General features: G+C 41.9%; 2 protein-coding genes across 4 annotated transcripts in view; both read right to left on the reverse strand.

Moving 5' to 3' along the window:
* The window catches only part of LOC127352298 (G-protein coupled receptor 4-like), a 128,442-nt gene extending 108,047 nt beyond the window's left edge, over positions 1-20,395 (reverse strand). For all 3 annotated transcript variants that reach the window (XM_051380596.1, XM_051380606.1, XM_051380615.1), the window contains exon 1: positions 20,359-20,395. The gene's annotated coding sequence lies outside the window, so the exon portion shown is untranslated. The remainder of the gene's footprint in view (positions 1-20,358) is intronic.
* The window catches only part of LOC127379609 (G-protein coupled receptor 4-like), a 42,658-nt gene that overhangs the window by 7,019 nt on the left and 10,257 nt on the right, over positions 1-25,382 (reverse strand). The window lies entirely within an intron of this gene.

The raw sequence follows: 25,382 nt of genomic DNA on the forward strand, positions 1-25,382 counted from the left end.
ATAAAATTACAGAAACTACCACAAATGTGATAACACTTTAGTGGGCATCACACACTCCCTGACAGAAAAGAATGGCTCCTGACATTTCCAAAAATCAAAACCATTTAACATTTTCAACTCTTAACCTTGATTCACAAATCTCTATTCAACAAACAAGCATGGTAGGTGGAATGTACGTGGCTGGTGCTTGGTAAGTGTATGGCATGTATGGTGTCTGGGAGTAAAGGAGTGGGTGTGAATATGGCATACAAACAGGCGGGATGTATGGAAAGGGTGAGTGTACAGGTGTAGTGTGAAGAGGTGCCTCTATGACAGGTATATAGGGTGCTGTGTATCCGGTCACTGAGTTAACTGTGGCGTGTGACTGGACTGATGGTTCACCTAATGCCTCATATGTGAGAAAATGGCGCGGCCTTCTCTCACGAGCGGACCTTCTAATCTCTGACTGAGTGCGCTCTACCGGAGGGGTCAAAGGTCGAGCTTCTGAGTCAGAGTCTTGGTGTCCATTGTTCTCCTCCCCTTCCACAGGTCCAGTGAGTAAAAGCAGGTTTTCATCAGCGTCGTGTCTCTTCTCAGTAGGATCTGGTAAGTGTTCGGGCCAAGTATGACTTCCTCTCCTTACAGGTGCTGGTTCCGACCCCCGACTCTCTGGATACATGGTGAGTTGCTCCTGGTAGGTAACAGGTCTTTCCTCTGTCCTTCCAGTCGGTCTCCTTAACCAGTATCCTGAGCCAGAGTCATCATCTGAATCATTTTCACTGTCATCACACGTGTCTGTTTGTCTTCGAGTGTCTGTCATTCTGTCTTGGTTTTGTCTGTCATGTGTTTTCTTCTCAGGAATAGGTCTGGTGTCAGGTGGAGTGACTTCGACAGGTAAGTCGTTTACCAGCAACAGGAGATTGCGGTGCAGTGTCCTGCTTTTCTTTTGTCTCCAGTCTCAGGGCAGACAATGTACACTGGGTTCTCTGCAAGTTGACGTTCAACTCTGTATATAGTCTTCTCCCAGTATGCCCTTAATTTTCCTGGCCCTCCACGCTCACTGAGGTTCCGGACCAGAACTCTGTCCCCTGGTTGCAGTACAACTCCTTTTGCTTTCTTGTCATATGTCACTTTTCCCCTTGCACTGGACTTTTTGCTATTCTCGCCGGCAATGCGGTAGGCTTCTGACATCTTTTTAGCCCATTTCTCTGCAAATCCTCGCGGTGAGTATGGTTCCCTTTCTCCAACTAATCCAAACAGCAAGTCGACTGGGAGATGTGGGTGACGGCCGTAGAGGAGGAAAAACGGTGAGTAGCCAGTTGATTCATGCCTGGTACAATTGTATGCGTGTATAACATGCGGGAGGTGATCCTTCCACCGCAGTTTCTCACTGTCAGTCAATGTTCTTAACATCTGGAGGATGGTACGGTTCAAGCGCTCAGCTGGGTTGCCTTGTGGGTGGTAGGGCGACGTCCGCGAGTGACCAACCCCTGACAGCCGCTGCAATGATTGGAACAGTTTGTTCTCAAATTCACGACCCTGGTCATGATGTAGTTTGGATGGATATCCAAACCGGGGTATGAAATCATTGAAGATGCGCTCAGCAGCAGTTTTCCCACTCTTGTTCTTCGTGGGGTATGCCTGGGCAAATCTAGTGAAATGATCAATCACTACTAGAATATATTCATATCCCCCACAACTGGTTTCCAGATGCAAGTAGTCAATACACACAAGTTCTAAAGGGAAGTTAGATGTGATGCTGCCCATAGGAGCTCGAGTGTGTGTCGTGGGTTTCTTAGACCTGATACAGGGACATTTTCGGGTGACATAGTTTTCAATTTCTTTAGCCATAAAGGGCCAGTAAAATCTTTCCCGAGCAAGATGGAGCACTCTTTCTGTGCCTACATGGCCCATCTCATTGTGTAGGTACTTTAGAGCTATCGGCCTGTGTTTCAAAGGGAGAACTAACTGCTTTTGCTGGTTTGTCCTTCTGTAAAGGAGGCCGTCTTCAAGTTGCAACTTACTCCACTCATGCAGCAGCTTGCGGGTGCCTCCACTTACAGTTTGGCGTATGTCATCTGTCAGTTTTGTGTTTGACTCCTTTAACTCAATTATCTTGCCTATGACTTGATCCTCTCTTTGAGCCTTAACAAGGTCATCATGGCTGATAGCTGGCAGGTGACAATGAGGTAGCGGGGGAGGATCCTGGGAACACATGTTAAGTGCTGCAACCCAGGCCACATCCTTTCGTTCTGCAGCCTGACTCCCATCCCATGTAGCACGCACTGCCTCATTCGAGAGCTCCTCTGTACAAACCTCCTCATATTTTCCATGTCCAAGGGGAGGCGAGACAGTGTGTCTGCGTCCACATTTGATTTTCCAGGCCTGTACTTGATGTCGAACTGAAAGTCTGAGAGTTCTCCCACCCACCGATGACCAACAGCGTTGAGCTTTGCTGTACTCATGATATAGGTTAGGGGGTTGTTGTCCGTGTACACAGTGAAATGGGGAGCGTAGTACAGGTAGTCCCGGAACTTTTCACACACAGCCCATTTCAATGCGAGGAACTCCAGTTTTCCACTATGCAGGTGGTAGTTACGTTCAGCCGGTGTCAAAGTCCTCGAGCCATAGCCAATGACTCTCAGCTTTCCGTTCTGGCGCTGATAGAGGACAGCCCCCAGGCCCTGGTCTGAGGCGTCTGTATGCAGCGTGAAAGGTAGGTTGAAATCAGGATATGCTAAGACAGGTGGGGTTATAAGGAGAGTGACCAGTTGCTCTAAGGTTTCCTGATGTTGAGTGGTCCAGTCAACAGGCTCTCGGGAGGACAGCTGTGGGCGTTTAGTGGTTTTCCCACGTGTTGGAATCTGGGTTTTCCCTGGCTTAGTTTGGAGAAGCTCATAGATTGGCTTTGCGATCCTGGAAAAATCCTGGATGTATGAGCGATAATACCCCAGGAAGCCAGTCAGTTTTCTTACCTCACCAACTGTCTGTGGTGTCTTGCTTGTCAAGGTTTTGACTGCGTCAAGGTCCCGTGGGTCTATCTTGACACCATCAGCTGACACAAGGCGCCCCACGTACCTGACTTTTGTCTGAAAAGCTCACATTTCTCAGGTCTCAGTTTTACTCCGTGCTGTTGAAGAGCCTGGAGAACTTTACGGAGAGCCTCCACATGTTCATCGAATGTTTTTGCATAACAGAGCACGTCATCCAGATATGGGATGCAGCATTCATCCCTGAGTGGGCCTAGCACCTCCTCCATGCTCCGCTGGAATGCTGCTGGGGCATTTGAGAGTCCGAATGGGATACGGACCCATTCATAGAGGCCCCACGGGGTGATGAAGGCAGTCAGGTGCCGTGAACCCTCTGCGATGAAGCCCTGATGGTAAGCTTTTCCCTGGTCGAGGATGCTAAACCAGGTGTAGCCCCCCAGTGTGTCTGTCAGGTCTTGTATTCTGGGCAGCGGATGTCGATCAGGCACAGTCTTTTTGTTCAGGAGGCGATAGTCAATACAAAGACGTAGGCTGCCATCTTTCTTCCTAACACAGACAACTGGGGCAGCATACGGGGACTTGGATTTAACAATCCAGCCTCTCATCAGCAGCTCCTGCACATACTCCTTTACCTCTTTAAACAGTGGCTTCGGGACTGCTGAGTATGATCTCTGTACCGGGATTTCATCTGTGAGGGTGATCGACATTTGTAGGCTTGGTATGCAGCCAATATCATCGCTGTCACGTGCGAAAGCTCCGGCTTCTTCGCGCAGCATTTTGTTGACTTTTTCCTTTTGTATATCATCAAGGTGACTGAGGTCGATGGGAGGTTGCCATGACGATGGATGGGTGTCAACAGGTGTTGATACAGCACTGTTAACTGTCACTGTGGGCTTGGGTGCTTCAAGTGAGTCTGTTGCGATCACTTTTTCAACACAGTGGATGCTGCCAAGTGCTGTCTTTCTTGGTAGAGTGACTGTATGTTTAGTGTTGTTACCCACAGGTACAGCTACATAGGGTTTTCTTGGATTTTGTACCTCCAACAGACCTGCACCCACATCCAGTTCTGTCAACTGTACATTGTTGTCATCAGGTTCAAATAGGAAGACTGCGTCAGATGTACTCATGTGGGGGGGGAACTTGGCACTTGACCCAGGCTAGCTGACCTGCTGGGATAACAATGTCCTGTCTGCCTGTCCGTAGGCGCCCGCACTGCACAGAGGGTTTGCTGGCTTGGATGGAGTTCACCAGTAGCTCTGCCTTCTCTGCTGGTATACACAAGGCATTACAGAGTAGGACGACAAGAGTTGAAATCAGCTTTTCAGGTTGTTCTTGTATCATCTCTTCCAGCACGTTGAAACCCAGCAGTGGTCTCTCCAGAGCCAGACTGCTGACAAGAAAAGGCACAGTGATTGACAGATTAGGGTCCTCATTCCCCATCAAATTGACTGTAAGAGCAACCCAGCCATCAAACGGGAGGACGTCACCGTTAACTGCATACACCCTTAACTCGTCTTCGTCACCAATAATGTCACTGAGTGGCCTAACAGGAGTGTCAGGTAAATATTTACTCTTCCAGTCCCTATCAATCATGCTTACTTGAGCCCCAGTGTCTAGCAGAGCACTGACTGCTAATCCATTTAGGTTACAATGGGTGAGAGCTTTCCTTCCAATGAGTTTGGCTAGGCGTTCCCCTTTGCTGTGAGGTAAGTCATGAGTGGGTGGAGTGGTTGCCCTGTTTGGTTGTTTCTGTTTCTTTTCCGTTACTTTGTCTTTTGTTTGAGTGTTTGAGTCTTTTGTCAGTCTTTTATTTCCAGTTTGGCCAGTATGACGAGTGTCAGGTTGGGACGATCGCTGAGACCCGGTCACTGTTTGTCCCTCGGCAGAGACCGGCTCCAGTTTCCCTGATGTGTTTGTCTCTTTAGACAGCCCACTGCCCGGTGGCCTTCTTCGCCACAGTGGAAACAGTGAGGACAGTCGGGACGATTCTGCTCCACACATTTGTCACAGCCATATTGTTTCTCTCTCCTGCGGTCTCCTCTACCTTTCCCATTGTGGCTGACCTGTCCTGCCGCCTGTGTCTGCATTGACTGTCTCATGAGCTCAACCATACTTGTAAGCTGTTCAAGTTTTTCCGTTAACTGCTGGATCACATCTGTTTTTGGCACCTTCTCTTTTACACTAGGACATTGTGCAGCGTTGACTTCAGGCTGAGCACTGTGCACATTTGTTAGTCTTTGGCGGGTGGCGGGACCTAGCCTTCGCTGCCTTTCACTTTCATCACCCATTATTTTCTTCATCTGTTTCAGGATTGCCTCATCCGATACTCTGGTGTCCATAAGCAATGGCTTCAGCTCTCTGCGGACATCATCATGCTTATGACCTAGGCCCTGATACACCGTGTGGAGAAACACATCCTGCACTGTGCTTGCACTGTACTTGACATCTGTGTCAGCATGTTTGGAGGCCAGCATGATCTTCTGTTTGAGTCCTATGACTCTGTATAGGAACTGTTGGGGTGTCTCATTGTCTTTTGTTTGGTGCACATGAGCTCCTGGAACAGCTCAGTGTTACTTTGCTCACCCAGGTGGGAATGGAGGAAGGCTTTTAGCTCTTCTACAGTCAGATCATCCTTATTCATCAACATGTCTTTAAAAGTTCCTGGCTTGATGACTTTGAGGACGGCTCTTACAACCTCTGCATCACTGAACTGCTCCTTTAAGCCATCTTCCATCTGTCGACAGACACTGTTATAGCTGAGATCTGCCCCCTGGTCCCCAATCTGACCCCCTGAATCTTCAGTTCCCTGCGATGAAGGTAAGACAACTCTCTTAAGGAGAGCAACTTGTCATGTGTCAATGGTGTCGAGTTTTCACTAAAACCTCTGGTGTCTGCTACCTTACTACTCTGTGAGGTGAGTCTTATCTTTACAGATGACTGAGGTGCAGACTGTGGACTGGGCGCGTGTTTGCACTGCATAATTTTCTTACTCAGCTCCTCATAACTAGTAAGCATTTTCTGCAGCTCTGTGTCATCATGTGTGTCACTAGCCGTAGAGGGTGCCATGTGGGTTGCATTAGCAATCCCAAAATCGGTAGCATCACTGTCATCAGTTGGGTTAACGTTATCATTAGCATGACTTACATCCCCGCTGACCGGTACATCAATTGTTACAGCAACTTGTGAATCACGACCCCGAATGACTGTGTCGATTACATCCCTTAAGTTTAGTAAATGTGCCAACCCAAAATCCTCTAACTCCAGTAAAGGCTCACTGGACATGAAACTGCAAATGTACTCAAAACAACCCTCCTCATCTGTCGACTTGACGCGAGACTCGTCCATTCCTGGCACCGAACCCACTGAATTGGCAATCTGGAACAGTTCATCTGCAGAGAGAGTGAGCAGGGTCTTTTTGATGGCCCACACCAACCTTTTCCTCTCATCATCCGCCATAACTGCTTCCCAATTCCTTGTACTTGGTCACAAGAGTCCAGGATCACAATTCACGCTCTGTTCTTGATGAGTGGTGATTTCAGCACTGCACAGACATTATCCTTTATTCATTACAGGTAACCTCTTCATCAGTAGACAAAAGCGATGATATCTGGTGGTCTTTTCCACTGGCTGCAGCTCGCTGGTTGCATCAGGTCACTTTTGGTCCAAGGTTGCAGTATCACTGGATCAGCTTCCGGCCACAAGGTGGGTGAGTGATCCCGGACGAGCCCCCAATAAACTGTTACAGGTACCGGCTGGCACCACATCAACAGCTTATATGCTCTTCCTGGAAACAGGAGAAATAAGTGAGACAGGGCAAACTCTGCGTCCGTTTTTCATCTCGCTCAGCAGAAAGAGGAGAGAGGATTTATTAAAACATTTACCATTTAAATCCTCGTCTGTTACAAACACTCAATGTTTTCAAAGAAATAAACATGGCTTCAAAATCAAATACAATTTCTCTTTCCTTATCTTTCAGCAAATACTGAGTTATAAGTTTTGTGTGATTAAATAAATCAAAATGACAATAACCACTGTTACCCTGTAAGTTGTCTCTTTTCAACTTAAAATAAAACATAGCTTATGTTACCACTTACATATAAAACATAGCTGATGTTACCACTTACATATGGTTCCTAAATGCATTTTCCCTTTCCAACTAAAATCATTTTAATCTTCCATAATGCATGAGCTGACAGATTTTTAACTTGTTTTTTACCACTTTTAAAATATATAACATTGTGCTTTTAACATTAGCTTCTAACTGCTTTACAGTACATGAACACAGTTTTTAACAATTTACACAAAATCATACGTTTCAAAACTATTACATTTGACAAAAATGTTCAAGGAGCTAAAAATAAAACTCTGACCGACGTGACTCAGGTAGCAACAGGTGATATCATCAGGCGCGAAACCGCGACTACTGCTATATGTACATAAATGTCCTCATATTCATAAAACAGCCTTATTAGCGGACATTAAATCATTCAGTGACATGTCAACGTATTGCACTTCAGTTACTTAGCTTGATTTACTATTCCACCAACCTGGAAACAGGAGAAATAAGTGAGACAGGGCAAACTCTGCGTCCGTTTTTCATCTCGCTCAGCAGAAAGAGGAAAACTGCAAAGCGGACCAAACTGACGTAGCCCCCCGGAACACAATAAGCGCCACACTGCCCCCTGCTGGTGACCCCCAATTACTCCTGACATCTATATTAAATATTTTAGTGCAAGGATGGTGGAAACAGGTTAATTACCCCTGAACTAATATTCAAACCATTAATTATAAAATTACAGAAACTACCACAAATGTGATAACACTTTAGTGGGCATCACATATGGGGGATTCTTTTTATCAGGGTGTTCTTTGTTTATTATATATAAAAGGTGATGGAACAAATATTGATAATTACAGACATCTTACCATCATGAATGCAGACTATAAAATAATTGCTAAAATAATAAGGAATATATTTAATGATAAACTAGATGAAATTATAGATAAAGAGCAAACATGTGCAATTAAAGGCATGTGGGGGATAACCTTAGTATTTTAAGAGAAGTCCTACACAAACCTGAATATACAAAAGATTTTAATGTTATTAGTCTTGACCAAAAAAAGCTTTTGACTACATCTCCAGAGATTATCTCTGGGCGGTGATGGAAGCATATGGCTTCCCAACAGGCTTTATTCACATGGTAAGATGTATGTATTTCAAATCTAATGTGTGTGTAAATGTAAATGTTTATTTATCTGAGTCTTTTGAAGTGGAGAGAGGTGTGAAACAGGGCTGCCCCCTGAGTGCAGCTCTATATATTATCTGGAACATGTGTAGGTCAGGATCATAAAGTCACTGCTGTGGCTTACGCTGATGACATTACAATAATTAAAAAGAATCAGACTGAGATGGATGTTTTAACTAATCATTCAATCTCACATGAAAATGCATCTGGAGCTAAATTAAACCACAACAAAAATGAAGGAGTTTGGATCAGAGCAGAGAGAGACAGACAAAACATTAATATTGAAATTAAACAGGAAATTCAAATACTCGGTCTGAACATCTGCAACAGTGAATGTAGTGACAGAAACTAGGAAAACAAACTCTTTAAAGAAGAGGTGAAGAAATGGGAAAATAAAATTCCTTATTAGAAATCAAGAGTCAAAACCTTCATCCTATCCAAACTCCTTTTTTAGCTAACATCTTTATCAATCAATACCAACACTCACACATAGACTGGGGAGGTTTACCCAACAAAATTATATATTTTTTCAAATTAATAATTTTAAATATTGAGGTTTAATTACAAAAACTTAACTCCTAACGAAAGCATGGAGATGATAAATATTTTAAAAAGTAAAAATCTGTCTGAGAGCCTTCGGGATGTTCGGTGGCTGATGTCGGTGGGGAGACTTCCCGTCAGAGCTGTTCTGTCTTGGAGTTGTTATATAACAACAAAAAAATGTCCTATGATTAACTGCAACGATGATGAGACACAACAGCACCTTTTAATGGATTGTTACAGAGCTCAGGAAGTCTGGGAAGCTTTGAAGGATGTTGGACTAGACTATGATCCATGTTGGAAATCTGTGATGTACAGAATCATTACCAGAAACAACAAATCATCTAATCAAACTGAACTGCTACAACTCATAATAAGTATTTGTCTGTTTCAAACTATGGAAAACAAGATCCGCCATGATCATATACCAGACTATTATTGACAGTAAGACAAAACAAATACTCACTGAACCCCGGAGAAGGAAAACCATGGACAAAAATTCTGGAACACTTCCCATGGAACACTTCGGATTTATAAATCAGCACCTTTATAGACATTGAACTTTACCACTTTATACATATTACCTGAAGCACTTTATCTTTGTCTATGTAATGTATAATATGTGTAACATTTAATAAAGTCGATTAAAAAGGCAAGGTAATGAGGCTACCTGTTGGAATTAAGTGGGTGAAGAAAGGGATGAAATATTTAGGTGTCCATAAAACTGCGAGGGAGTGGTGGAAAATGTGAAAGGAAGGATAAAGAAATGGCATTGGTTGTTATCCTGGATGTCCTACAGGGGGCGTACAATTATTATTAACAATCTGTTGGCCTCCACTTTGTGGCACAGCCTGACTGTGTTACAACTTACAGCAAATCTCTTCATTAAATTCCTACAGCATCATTTAGAGACTTCTTTCGGGATACACTACACTGGAAAACTCACTGAGTTTTATTTTTGCCAAAAGAAGGATGACAGGGTTTGGGCATTTAGGTTGCAGTTTTATTTTATTTAGAGTTATGGGTTTCTTTTTGGTCAGGTTGGCAATTTAGGGTTTGGAAAGACACTGTTAACTTTTGATTGGTCGTAGTTTCAGTCTGACTTGTTTGTCACCATTTTCTGTCACTGTGGTAAAAACCTGGAGATGGAAATGGGGAGCCAGTTCCTTAGGGTGTCTGCCTTGTCACTATGTGAAGAGGTAGAGATGAAGATGATGTTCTTCAATAATTAAGGCAATAACTATAGTCTACAATTTGCTTGAGCTGATGATTCTGTGCATTAGGCCACAGCTTAAAGACTCTGTCCTGGAAAGTCAAGTGTGGATGCCACTGGACTAACTGTGTATGGGAAAACACTCAGTTGGGGGGTGTCAAGGTCTAAGTAAAAGAAAACTTAATGATAAAAACAGACACACCATGGAGAAGTAATTTAAAAGTCCAGTCTGGGGGTAAAAACCTGTATGGACAATGCTTTACAAACCACCTTTAAGGACTGAAGGAGTGGCTGAAGTGTGACTTAATTTTTTATTTTTTTAATCTTAATTAAAAAAATATATACTGTTCGAGCTTCAGCTCAAGATAGAGAGGAAATGGGGAGGGGAGAGAGGGGGGATGACACAGGACGAAGGGACATAGGCCTCAGCAATATATATATATATATATATATGGACAACTGTCGCGAAGTGCTTGCTCATGCCTGGAATTGTGGAGTCTGAGAACGAATTGAATTGAACTGAAAAATGTAAGGCATAAAAGACAAGGTGATTATTAACGTTAATACATTTAACGGACTAATGTGTAGGATTTAGTAGCATATAATGGTGTAATTGCAGATTTCAAGTCCCTCGCTTCACCCTCCCCCCTCCACGTGGAAACTACAGTGGCCACAAAACATCTGATAAGCACGAACAGCCTATCTAGCCAGTGTGTGGTTTGTCCTTAACTCCTAGAAATGTCCCAGCTTCAGAGTAAGAGTTGTCTGCAAATTGTACTTGTAAGATATCACATACATTTCCTGCTATAAAGATATTTGGTTTTATCATGTCCTTATCTTCCTCTGATGTTGGTATTGAAAATGCACATATCCTTCCAACATGTTCAACAAGAAAAAAATCCCTGAATATAACATTGCCTAGAACACTTTAGAGAGACAGGCCTTTACAACGTGTACACATAGTACATCAGGAAGACAGATGTAATGATCAATTAATGTTATTTTGACAAAACATTTATCAGAATCAGAATCAGAATCAGAAATACTTTAATAATCCCAGGGGGGAAATTATTTTTGTTACAACACTCCAGATATACAAACAACATATATATATATATATATATATATATATATATATATATATATATACACAACATTCAGCACAAAAAATATAAATATATATATATATATACAAGATCAAATGTACAGTAAAGATCAAATGTACAGTACTTAATGTGCAAAAGTGCAAAAGAATAAAAGTCTACGTTTTGAGTTCAGAATTACAGAGGGGGGGTGTCTGACTCTCTGAGGGAGGCGTTGTAGAGATTGATGACCACAGGCAGGAATGATTTCCTGTGGCGCTCTGTGGTGCATCTGGGTGAGAGGAGTCTTCTGCTGAAGGTGCTCCTCTGCTGGGCCAGTGTGTCGTAGAGAGGGTGGGAGACATTGTCCAAGATGAACCGAAGCCTGGACAGCATCCTCCTCTCTGCCACAGTCGTCAGGGTGTCCAGCTCCTCCCCCTACGACATCACCGGCCCTCCTGATCAGTTTGTTTAGTCTGTTGTTATCAGCGACCCTCAGCCCACTGCCCCAGCATGTGACAGCGAAGAAGATCGTACTGGCCACAACAGACTCCTAGAACATCCTCAGCATCGTCCGGCAGATGTTAAAGGACCTCAGCCTCCTTAGGAAAAAGAGTCGGCTTTGGCCCTTTTTGTAGACCGCCTCAGTGTTTCTAGTCAAGTCCAACTTATTATTAAAGTACACCCCCAGGTACTTATACTCCTCCACAGTGTCCACAGGGACCCCCTGGATGGAAACAGGGGTCACTGGTGTTTTTGCCCTCCTCAGATCCACAATGAGCTCGCTCCTTCGTCTTTGTCACATTGAGCTGCAGATGGTTCAGCTCAGTCCAAGTGACAAAGTTGCCCACAACAGTCCTGTATTCATTGTCATCACCCTTATCTATGCAGCCAACTATTGCTGAGTCGTCAGAAAACTTCTGAAGGTGGCAGGACTCGGTGCAATAGTTGAAGTCTGAGGTGAAGAGGGTGAAGAGGAAGGGAGAGAGGACAGCCCCTGTGGGGCCCCAGTGTTGCTGACCACCCTGTCAGACACACAGTTCTGTAGGCGTATGTACTGTGGTCTGCCCGTCAGGTAATCAACAATCCAGGACACGATGGGGGCCTCCACCTGCATCACAGCCATCGTCTCACCCAGTAGAGCCGGACGGATGGTATTGAAAGCACTGGAGAAATCAAAGAACATGACTCTCACATTGCTCGCCGGCTTATCCAGACGAGTGTTGACTCTGTTCAGCAGGTAGATGATGCTGTCCTCAGGCGAACTGCAGTGGATCAGTGAAGGGCCTGACCATAGGCCTTAGCTGCTCCAGGTCGAGTCTCTCCAGGGTCTTCATGATGTGGGACATCAGAGCCACCGGTCTGTAGTCCTTAGGGCTGCTGGGACGCAGCGTCTTTGGCACGGGAACGAGGCAGGACGTCTTCCACAGCACGGGGACCCTCTGGAGGTGCAGGCTCAGGCTGAAGACTTGACCAAGTACTCCACACAGCTGGGGGGCACAGGCTTTAAGCACCCTGGGAAGTACACCATCGGGGCCTGCAGCTTTGCCGGAGTGCAGTCTTTTTAGCTGTCTTCTCACCAGGTCAGGCGTGAAGGGCACTGTAGAGGTGACAGTGGGGGGAGGGATGAGGTCCTCAGGTTGTGGAGGACATGTTGTAGAGCAGGGGGAGGGGTGGAGTAGGTGGGTGTGAATTGAGGTGGTGACGAGCAGACAAGGGGTCTGTAAGGAGGAGGAGTAGGGGGAGATAAAGTGGCAGTTGTTGGGTAGCCAGCAGCAGAGACTTGTGGGGGATGGGCCACAGTATCAAACCTATTAAAAAATAGGTTCAGTTCATTGGCCCGGTCGACATGGCCCTCCAACCCCATGCCACCAGTCTTCTGGAACGCAGTGATGGTTCTCATGCCACTCCACACATCCCTCATGTTGTTTCGCTGGAGTTTATTCTCCAGCTTTCTCCTATACTTGTCTTTTGCCTCCCTGATTTTGAGTTGGAGTACCCCCTGCACTCTCCTCACCTCATCACGGTTGCCATCTCTTAACGCCCTCTTCTTCTCATTCAGAATGGCCTTAATGTCCTTAGTGATCCAAGGTTTATTGTTGGTGTAGCAGGTTACAGTCCGAGCTGGGACATTGCAGTCCACACAGAAGTTGATATACTGTAGTCCGTGATGCACTCTGTGAGCCCATCAATGTCCTCCCCGTGGGGCTCACAGAGTGCAGGCCAGTCAGTCACTTCAAAGCAGGCCTGCAGTGTCTCATAAGCCTCCTCCTACCACCTCCTCACGACCACAAGGACTGTGACATTTTATAACATATAACATTTATAATAATAATTGTAATATTATAAACTCGTTCCACTCACATCTGAAGATGTTTTATTTCATAGAGGACTTATTCTAACTATTGTAATTATTTATTAACACCCCCTGTTCTTTCATTGATTTATATCTGCAGAATGTATACTCACCCACCTACTAATTTAGAAACAGCGACAGCCAATTGTGTAAGTTATAATTTCATCACTCAGTAATAGCAGCTCTTTGTGTACACTGCATGTATACTTTACTTCTCCATTGCTGTTGTCGTGTGATGTGCTAGGTACAGCACAATGTGGCTGACCAGTTTAATCTGACACATAGCAAACATAGCAGTGATGGTATCGGATCAAAACCAAATTCTGCTGAAGCACCCACGCCTAACATGTAGTTCTCTGCTAAATGTAACTTGGGCCCAATTTCAGTCACAAACGGCACTGAGCAGTCCTGACTGTGTTTTTTACAACAATGCAGAATAATTCAGCACAGACAATAAAGTTCCCTGTAATCTGCATCTAAAATAATATTAATTAAATTTTAGGTATCAAATTAGACTCTAAAAGACAAAAAGAAGAAAAGACAATGGATTTTCCAGCAATCAATAACCATACCTTAACACACGTTAAATACCTAAAAGCATGAACTTTAATGTATGGTACAAACAGCATATAAAACATGTTGAAAACATAAAGTCTGAAAGCTGTTAGATAACAGCCTCAAAGTGTCTGTAATCTGTCAATCAACACATTGCAGCAACTTCCTGTGTTTCTGTGTCTGTAAATTGGATTAAACTCCTCTGTCTGTCATATGACTAAATGTACATGTGACTTTAAACAGATACAGGTCTTACCTACTCACCTCAGGCCTACTGGACAACATTGTATATAATGGGAAATTACTGAAGCTTATAAGTTTATAAGGGAAGACATTCTTCAGCCTATTAACCCACACATCAAATCAGTTAGAGGAAGGCTGCCTATCCTTCAAGCTGGATAAAAATCTTCCATGTAACTCACATTATAACAGTCAGTTTAGCTTGTGGCCTTTCAGTTCTTTCTTTGTATGAGCAGACTTCCAATTAGGACTGTAAGTTGGTGTGTTATGCCCGGCTCGTTCAGGAGTATAACAAAGAAGGGAGGCCCACACAGTGACAATTGAAGTAAATAAGTTATTTATGAACAATAATGCAACATTAGCAAGTATGATGTCTGAAGTCTAAAGTGTGAGTGTTGGGTGCTATAAAACTGTAAGTGCTAATACTGTTATCTGCACATCTGGATGAGGTCAGAGATCAGGACGAAGATGACAGACTGATAATTGATAAATTAATAAACTTGATCATTCTTTATCAGTAAATACAGATCTATCCAGAACACAATTGATGCAATCACATACATATTAGACTGTTGTTGTTTAATTCAGTCATAATCAAACTGTCAAACAGGTGTCATTTTATTTCTATAAAGATGGAAAACACCCAGAAAACATGAACAGAAACAACTGCCTGGTACCAACAATATTAAGCTTTATGTTCATATATATATTGAGATCAGGAGACATTTTGGTAGAACTTTTATTGGATATCCAGAAAATGTACACTTCATTCACAATCATATAAAATTACATATACTGAAATATAAGATTTTATCCATATTTCCAAACACACAACAGCTGATACAATATACAGTACCTGCTCTGAATCACATCATCACAAAATGTGATAGGATTTAAAAAAATAATTTGGGATAGATAGAATACTTAATTAATACTTGTTAAGATGCTCGCTCAAACAACAATGTTATAAATAATAATAATAAATAAAGATTTAGGATTAAGACGGTGTGGCAGCTATAATGAGCTCAGTTAATTACAAAGAAAATCTGGTTCACTTCTTTGATTAAACGATAATAATGATAGACACCTAACAGATAATAAACCAAAAGAAACATATTTTATTTAAATCTGTTGAAGCCTATAAGCCTTTGCCTACATTGCTCCTTCTGTTTTCTTCTCTTTCTCTCGCTCCCTCTTTCTCTGCCTACATGAAGCTGACTGTGTAAATGTTGTTATCATTCATACTGATGAACTGCTGATATCATTGCTGTCCATTCTACAACAACACACAGAGGCCAAAAGCTTGTCTATGGTCCCTCTCCTCATGAAAACATACAGAACTGCGTCTGCAAGAGGATTCAACCAAAGAAACAAGGAAGACACAATATCCAAGGTAAAACACCTTCTTGTTTCCTCTGTCAACAACCTAATGATGCTGGGCAGGAACAGCAGAGTGTAAATAAGCAGCACCAGAACCAAAACTCCCACAATTCTTCGTTTTCATCAGAGGGGACTCGGCTGGCAGACAGGGCTTTGAGGGTCCCACCAAGGAAGAATATCAACAGTGGGAAAGGAAAGAGGAGGAAGACACCGAAGATGATAAATTCAACCCTAACATCATCCGAGGAAATGAAAGGGAGGTTAACGAATAAAGGAATGACCCAGACCACGACACAGACCACCACAGAGGTCTTGATGGTTCGTCTGAAGCGGTACCACAGCGGGAAGGCGATGACCAAATACCTGTAATACAAGATGGACATAGTCTTTGAGGAGCTTCAGAATTCTATAGTAATATAATGGTCAGACACAGAAGTAGCTACACACATACTGGATAGACAGATAGCTACCTTTCCAGGGCGATACACACCATGAAGCCGACACTGGCCAACAGACAACAATCAGCGATTAATCCTAAAATTTGAGCTATCTTCTGATCCTCACGTAGTGCCACCCAAACGATCAAGCAGCAGAGCTGAATGAGGTCAGAAATGAGGAGGTTGATGACGTAGATCGGAGCAACGTGATCATTTCGCACCTGCAGGAAAACATTGTTTGAAGTAAACAAGTAGTTGTAAACATGTTCTGTAACATAACTCCACCTCCACCTAAATATGTCATCTTACTCTGACCAAGGCTTTTTGGTAACACTTTATAATGAGTACACACTATAAAGCATTAGTTAAGCATGAATAAATACTGAATTCATCATTTATAAAGCATGAATACACATTAGTATGTAGTTTATAAACAGTTAAAAATGTTTTATTCATCATTGATAAGCACATTAGTTATGGATTAGTAAATACTGAATTCATGATTTATAAAGCATGAATACACATTAGTATGTAGTTTATAAACAGTTAAAAATGTTTTATTCATCATTGATAAGCACATTAGTTATGGATTAGTAAATACTGAATTCATCATTTATAAAGCATGTTTCTGCTGTAAATAGTCATTACTATGTGGTTTATAATCACAGTTATAAATGTTTTACTCTTCATTGTACTGTACATCTCTGCATGCACTTGCACATCCACTATTCAGACATGTATTAATGATTAGTGACTGTGTTAGCAGATGTTCTATAAAAACTCACAACAAATTCATTTTCTAATGATGGCCTATAAACAGTGATTAATGCAGGAATTCACAGTTACAAAGCACTTACTACTCCTTAATTAAGTATTTTGCGCAAGCTCATCTAAAGTGAGCACTATCTATGGCTTATTAAGCATTTACAAATGAGATATAAAGGCTGACAATGCCTCGAGACTCACAAAATGTTCAGTTATCTTAACAGACGAAGGAGAGACACAACACAAAGGGATATAGAACATATTGTATGAAGACGAAAAAGGGTGGTTTATGAAGACATGCTATTGTTGTGATCTTATCTGTTATCGGGACTGCTAGCTCAACGTACACGTCCCGCTCTCAGCACGTCATCACGTTGATGAGCGGGATGTTACGTCATTTTTACTTTAACTCTCAGAGGTTTCTGACAGTGCAGCCAAGAGGAGCATGGAGAAGCACATTGGAGTCGGCGGCCGTCAGCGGCACTAGTGGAGAGTATGTGTCTTTGTTTGGTAGCACACATTATGGTTGAAAGATAACGTAAGCTTGTCAGCAGCTGCAGGTGTTTGCCCTCGCTTCCCGACTAACGTCACTAACGTTACTAACGTTACCGACCTGCCGCTGCTAGGCACTCACCTCGCCCGGCTAGACAAGACTAGACTAGGTCAGCTTAGCCACCGCGGGCGGGTCGGTAACATTAGTAATGTTAGCTTTCAACCATAATGTGTGCTACCAAACAAAGACACATACTCTCCACTAGAGCCGCTGACGGCCGCCGACTCCAATGTGCTCCTCCATGCTCCCCTTAGCTGCACTGTCAGAAACTTCTGAGAGTTAAAGTAAAAATGACGTAACATCCCGCTCATCAACGTGATGACGTGCTGAGAGCGGGACTGCTAGCTCAACGTACACGTCCCAAACAGATAAGATCACAACAATAGCATGTCTTCATAAACCACCCTTGTTCGTCTTCATACAATATGTTGGGAAGTTGCAATAAATATCAATACAATATGTTCTATATCCCTTTGTGTTGTGTCTCTCCTTCGTCTGTTAAGATAACTGAACATTTTGTGAGTCACGAGGCATTGCCAGCCTTTATATCTCATTTGTAAATGCTTAATAAGCCATAGATAGTGCTCACTTTAGATGAGCTCGCGCAAAATACTTAATTAACGAGTAGTAAGTGCTTTGTAACTGTGAATTCCTGCATTAATAACTGTTTATAGGCCATCATTAGAAAATGAATTTGTTGTGAGTTTTTATAGAACATCTGCTAACACAGTCACTAATCATTAATACATGTCTGAATAGTGGATGTGCAAGTGCATGCAGAGATGTACAGTACAATGAAGAGTAAAACATTTATAACTGTGATTATAAACCACATAGTAATGACTATTTACAGCAGAATCATGCTTTATAAATGATGAATTCAGTATTTACTAATCCATAACTAATGTGCTTATCAATGATGAATAAAACATGTTTAACTGTGTTAATAAACTACATACTAATGTGTATTCATGCGTTATAAATGATGAATTCATTATTTATTCATGCTTAACTAATGCTTTATAGTGTGTACTCATTATAAAGTGTTACCTGCTTTTTTTAATACAATTATCATCAAACTGTCCTTTGTGCTGTCAGAAATATCAGATATGACACACTGGTCAGTCAGATTCACTGCAGCTTCTGCAGCTGTGTTTCAGACACAACTATGACGCATTCTGACCTAAACACATGATTTTATCAAACAGATCCACTGAATTTAGTTTGGTCCTCTCTCCTCCCTGCGTATTCATTTCAGAGAGAATCACACAAATAATTGTTGCATCTAGAAACGTGTTAAATAATAGGCTTATATAAAGCTAAAAACCAATGATTAGAAAACATAATGACACAATTAGGCTGTTATTAAAGGTCCAGTGTGTAACATCCAGGAAGATCTATTGGCAGAATGAATTGCATATAATATACCAGTAGTTTTCATTAGTGTACAGTCATCTGTGATTAAAAATCATTGCATTTTCATTAATGAGTTTTTATCCACAGTGGTCACCATGTTGAACCATCATGTTTCTACATTACCAGAACAGACAGACCAAACACTGGCTCTAGACGGGGCCTTTGGCATTATTCTCCTACACACTTTGAAGGCTGAGCTGTATTTAAATGGATGCGACCTGCAACTTTACCTCTGCTGCTCTCTCTTTCTCTCTCTCTCTCCACTGGTTTTGATGCCTTGTGCATTATTATTCCACTTAATCTCCTTTTGCTTTCCAATGAATATGTTGCTTCCTCATGTCTCAATTATTATTGTTAAGTTTGTAATGTTTTAAGAGTGATATCCTGAGTAATAGCCTACCAGTTTTTTCAAGTGGAACTGATCAGTGACCAAAGTCAATATTTTGTAGTTAAGATCACTGCTTTTTCCCCCTAATCTTGGTGATCTCAAAGAAACACTATTGTTTAACTCTGCATACTGAGCTCTCCCTCACATCATGCTGTCCAGGAGCTGACTGCACGATGAGCTGATGTTTTAGTAAATCAGACGCTGAATACACAATGACTGACTGTAAACTCAATGAAAACAGCAGCACACATTTGCAAAATACCATATTTTTAGTAAATCTGGCCCTAAGAGTCTACAGCCATGCTAGCAGGTCTGTGAGGCTGTACCCAGTGGTTCATTTAGCTAAATGTTCATAAAGACAATGTTACCATGTTAGCAGGTAATGGTCGCCATCAAAATCAGCTAATAAACACAAAATACAGCTCAGGCTGAGGGGAATGTCATCGGTTTTGTAGGTATGTGGTCATATATCAAATTCAAATGTTTGACCTGATGATGGCGTAAGATGGAAAGTTAAGACATCGCTAAAGTTATTACTGTTCAACCTCCAGGCACCTCTGATAATGCTGTACCAGTTGCTCTGACAATCTTGATGACTATTTTCTGTTTTTCTTTGAGTTTTACCTACATGGTGCCATGAACAGTTTAAGTGAACGCTGGAATGGAGCCACAACTGTAAACTGTAAGTGTTCAGGGTCCAATTAACTTTTATATAAATTTTAATTTTTGAGTAAATGATTCCTTTAAATTTATAGATCTTTACCACACTTTGTCCCAGCCCCATGTGCCACATGAGACAGACAGTAAATCAATCAATCTCAGTCTTAATGTACATACCTGAGAATAAAGAGCATAGATGGCCATGAGGGTAAAAAGAAGGCTCATACAAGTGATTATCATAAAGATCACACCCAGGATCAAGTAAACCTCTTCGTTATCCTCATTGTTGGAGGTGATGTTGCTGTAATTATAGCTGTTGGCCAGCAAGGTGTTGTTAATGTAGAAATCTTCCATTCTTCAGGGTGAAACCTGCAGTTTGAGAGATCAGGTTATAGAAAGGGAGCATGCTTTTAAAATATCTACCTAACATTGGTCAATGATATTACTAAAGCTGTGAGCTGCAAGTTCACACAAATACAGTATACACACATATATATATATATATATATATATATATATAATATACCCACAAACATACCAGTTTTACACAAAATGTACCTTAAAAACCTGCAAGAGCCCAACTGAATGAGTTCCCTACTCCCACATCTGATGAGTTGTCCTCTGCATCTAACCAGTCTACAGTGAACATGGTCCTGTCAATCTACACCTCCTCTTGTAAGAAAGTAAGAAAAAAAAGTAGTCAGGCACAAATACATTATTACTGCCCCCCTGCTGGCCTGAGTGGAATTATTTCACACAGTATATCTGAGCTGCTGCATTCAAACTGTGCAGGTCCCAGATAACAATTAGTATCTTTCTTCACAGGATCCCAAAACTCAAACTTTGTGTTTAAAGGAGGTGAAAGTAATGAATGTGATTGGCCATGATTGTCACAGCCTTTAATGCACCCACCCTAAGTGCGCCACAGGTCCACCAAAGGTGCTACAAGGGAGCCTGACAATGAAATACCAAAAGAGGCTTTGCATGCTCCAGACGCACTTGGCCGCCTGATTATCTGGCTGCGCCACTGGGTTCGCTGTGTTTTATTTTTGCCAAAAGAAGGACGACAGGGTTTGGGCATTTAGGTTGCAGTTTTTAAGATTTATTTTATTTAGAGTTATGGGTTTCTTTTTGGTCAGGTCGGCAATTTAGGGTTTGGAAAGATACTGTTAACTTTTGATTGGTCGTAGTTTCAGTCTGACTTGTTTGTCACCATTTTCTGTCACTGTGGTAAAAACCTGGAGATGGAAATGGGTAGAGCCCATTCACATTGGGCCCTAACACAGCCTTGTACTGGCTGCTAATGGAGCCAATTCCTTAGGGTGTCTGCCTTGTCACTATGTGAAGAGGTACAGATGAAGATGACGTACTTCAATAATTAAGGCAATAACTATAGTCTACAATTTGCTTGAGCTGATGATTCTGTGCATTAGGCCACAGCTTAAAGACTCTGTCCTGGAAAGTCAAGTGTGGATGCCACTGGACTAACTGTGTATGGGAAAACACTCAGTCGGGGGGTGTCAAGGCCTAAGTAAAAGAAAACTTAATGATAAAAAGAGACACACCATGGAGAAGTCAATTAAAAGTCCAGTCTGTGGTAAAACCTGTATGGACAATGCTTTACAAACCACCATTAGGGACTGAAAGGGTGGCTGAGGTGTGACTTAATTTTTTAAGTGAGGGGACAGGCCTCAAATCCATGGCCTCGGCAACAAGGGTTCAGCCCTGGCACATGTGGCACCAGTTCCATCAGGTGAGACAATATTTAGTTAAATTTAATATATGAATACATTTTAATCCTGTTCAGGTCATTTTTCTTGCTGATGTCTGTGTATAGTGCAAAAACTACTACCTGTGCTTCAGAGTAAGAGTTGTCTGCAAATTGTACTTGTAAGATATCACATACATTTCCTGCTATAAAGATGTTGCTGATATGGTTTTATCATGTCCTTACCTTCCTCTGATGTTGGTACTGAAAATGCACATATCCTTCCAACATGTTCAACAAGAAAAAACCAAGCTTCTTTTCTCAAAATCCCTGAATATAACATTGCCTAGAACACTTTAGAGAGACAGGCATTTACAACGTGTACACATAGTACATCAGGAAGACAGATGTAATGATCAATGAATGTTATTTTGACAAAACATTTATAACATTTATAATAATAATTGTAATATTATAAACTCTTTCCACTCACATCTGAAGATGTTTCATTTCATAGAGGACTTATTCTAACTATTGTAATTATTAATTAACACCCCCTGCTCTTTCATTGATTTATATCTGCAGAATGTATACTCACCCACCTACTAATTTAGAAAGAGTGACAGCCAATGGTATAATTTATAATTTCATCACTCAGTAATAGCAGCTTTTTGTGTACACTGCATGTACACTTTACTTCTTCATTGCTGTTGTTGTGTGATGTGCCAGGCACGGAACGATGCGGCTGACTAGTTTAATCTGACAGATAGCAAACATTGCAGTGATGATATCAGATCAAAAGCAACGCTCGGTGCATATACACTTTACTTCTCCATTGCTGTTGTCGTGTTGTGTGCCATGGGGCAGCACGCACCCTGACTAGTTTAATCTTACACACAGATGCAGTGATGACAAAAGACCACGCCAATGAACATATGGAATTAGAAAGGTTTACAGCACATAATGGATAAATGTGAACCAATAGGATAAGGTTAATGGATGAAGGGATGAGGGTCGAGGGATGGAGGTATGAAGGGGTATGGGAAGGAAGGGTGAGGGATGAATGGATGGAGGCAATCCACTCCGATGCAAAAGAAATGCCCTTAGTATGGCTCTGGAATGAAACAATTTTTGTGTGGCAACTTTTCCTGTCTCTGTGATGAACAGAGGGTCCTGGGGAAGCCCTGCTAGATAGCCTAAGTGGGTTCAAACTTGTCAAGTCTAGTTGAAAGAGGAAGATGAGTCTAGGTAGCCTGGACTCGTCTAGGTCTTGCTGCATTTAAGGTGGTAAATGAGGTTGTCAGAAAAATGAATGGAAATGTCGGACATGGTTGCATGGCGAGAAGGATCGTATTTGAGGGTAGAAGCTGTGAGCATTGCAAAAAGCCGAAGAATGTCAGTAGGAATGTGGATTCTTGGATATTGTCAATGTATGGGGATGAGTAGCCTGCATGAGAGTTGTGATGCAGCAGGTGAGGAAGTCTGTGACGAGCAAACGTTTTGGTGAAGGATGTGCTTCAGTCTTTCGGAGACCTTTAATTAACATGCTGATGTAAGTGTGACATGACCTGACATGGTGCCCTGGAGGACAGTTTGATGAAAACGTTAATGCCGCTGATGTAGACTTGGATGGTGGAAGATTTAATCTCTGTGATGAAACTAGAGGGTGTCAGGACGTCAAGTGAAGGGAATGGAAGTCGATGACAGGCACTAGACTAGGAGCATTGGGGAATGTGGATTGTTGAGGACTCAGAGATTTTGGAAGTTTGCCAATCTTCTTCAAACAGGTCACCGTCTGAAGGGTTGCCCATGGTTCAAGGTTCTAGTTTTAGTTTTTTACTAGTGTGACGCAGATCATGTGACAACTGTGACAAGTAGGGAGTAAAATAAGATGAGTGCAAGGTGTGGTCTCTGTTCCCGGGCCTAGTTATAAAACTTCACATAAAACATCCTGAAAACATAAAGTCTGTAAGCTGTTAGATAACAGCCTCAAAGTGTCTGTAATCTCTCAATCAACAGATTGCAGCAACTTCTTGTGTTTCTGTGTCTGTAAATTGGATTAAACTCCTCTGTCTGTCATATGACTAAATGTAAATGAGACTTTAAACAGTTACAATTCTTGCCTACTCACCTCAGGCCTACTGGACAACATTGTATATAATGGGAAATTACTGAAGCTGGTAACACAGTAACAATTGAAGTAAATAAGTTATTTATAAGTTATTATAACATTAACTTCACATTAGCAAACTATGATGTGTGAAGTCAGCAGTCAGTAGTTAAGTGTGAGTGTTGGATGCTATAAAACTGTAAGTGCTAATACTGTAACCTGCACATCTGGATAATTCTTGTGTCATTTTTTGCGTAATGTAATTTTCTCACTCATAATCAAAGTAGTCTTACAGGTTATTGTTGTCATTGTAACTTACTGTCCTACTGAGCTTCAGGGATGTAACGCTTTTCAATGTGAGCTTAAAGAGTAACTACACCCTAAAATTCTGCTAGAACCATCCATCATAGCATCATTTTAAAATGCAAAAGGGGAGGGAAAGAGCTCCGATAACATACGTGTGTATGCTAGCTCTAAAACTGCAGAAATACTTATAGGATGAGACAAGATAAATCTCCTGGTTGGGATGGATACCTTTGGAATTAATTGGGACAGCTCTTTCTGGAAATGATTTTATCATCAGCAGAAAATGATTCCTTTATTAGTGATGCTAATTCATGAGGGAAATGAGGGCAATTAAACCATTAACATTATCCTTTAATTCATTCTGTAGACTATGAAGGTGACCCATTGCATAGGCCTATTCATTGTATAGAATTTCCTCTTACTTCACACAATTAAAAGCAAAACATTTGACGGATTTCCCCAGTGTTCTTTGATTATAACCTCTTGTTTTGTGGTGGAAGAAGAGGAGAGTGAAAAGGATCTATTGGTGGTCAAATCCACATATTTCAGCCCAGCTTAACCTTCCTTTGTTAAAGTAAAAGCCGTAATGTAATATTTTATTTACCACAACTTCAATTGTGAAAATTTGTCCGATTTCATTCTGCTAATTGCAACGTTGTTACGTCATTCTGTAACATTCAGTCAATGATATGACTAATTATCATTGTGTTCTGCTAATTGTAATATTGTCATTGCTTGGCAAGAGTTATATTCTTTGCTTTCCAGTAGGTGTTGGCATGTTTATTTCTTCTGGTAAGCATTATGTCACGGGGGAAGTTTGATTTTATTTAAGCATGCTTTTACTTTGAATTTGCTGTGTTTTTGTCTTATTTATTATTGCATGCTTTTATTTTGAAGTGTGTTTGTGTTACGTTGGTTTTACTTCCCCACCGGAGACATACCTTAATCAAGCATAAGGACTTACACCTGGCACCCAGAGAGGGGAGTGACTGTTCTTGGATAAAAAGGACACTGGAAGATACCCGGGGGGCACGAGGGAGGACACAGAGGGCACGAGGGAGGACACGGAGGTCACAACGGGCCGGACAGCAGGAAGCAGACAGAGAGACAGAGCAGATCATCGCACTGGAAGAGGTCTGAAGAGACACCGGAGCAAACACCGACCGTTAGCGGCTATAATTGGGAGAAGGTAAAACTTCTCCCTCCCGCGTAAGTCCCGTTTCAGACCGGTGTTTGTGTAGTGTGTAATATATAAAGTTGTGCCTTGTTAAAGGACATTGACTGGCCCTGAGTTTCCCTCGACAGGCTGCCGAAGAGCGGAGCCAGGTGAAGAGCAGGTGGTCGCCACCAGAGACCCGCGACTGCCGTTGTTGACCTCCCACTCCATCCGTGCCACATTATTTTAGCTGGGTTTTAGTTGTTTGTGTTCTTTGTTTAGTTTATTTGAAGGTAGAGCTT

Source organism: Dicentrarchus labrax, unplaced genomic scaffold (assembly GCF_905237075.1).
Source record: "Dicentrarchus labrax unplaced genomic scaffold, dlabrax2021, whole genome shotgun sequence".
Lineage (NCBI taxonomy): Eukaryota > Metazoa > Chordata > Actinopteri > Moronidae > Dicentrarchus > Dicentrarchus labrax.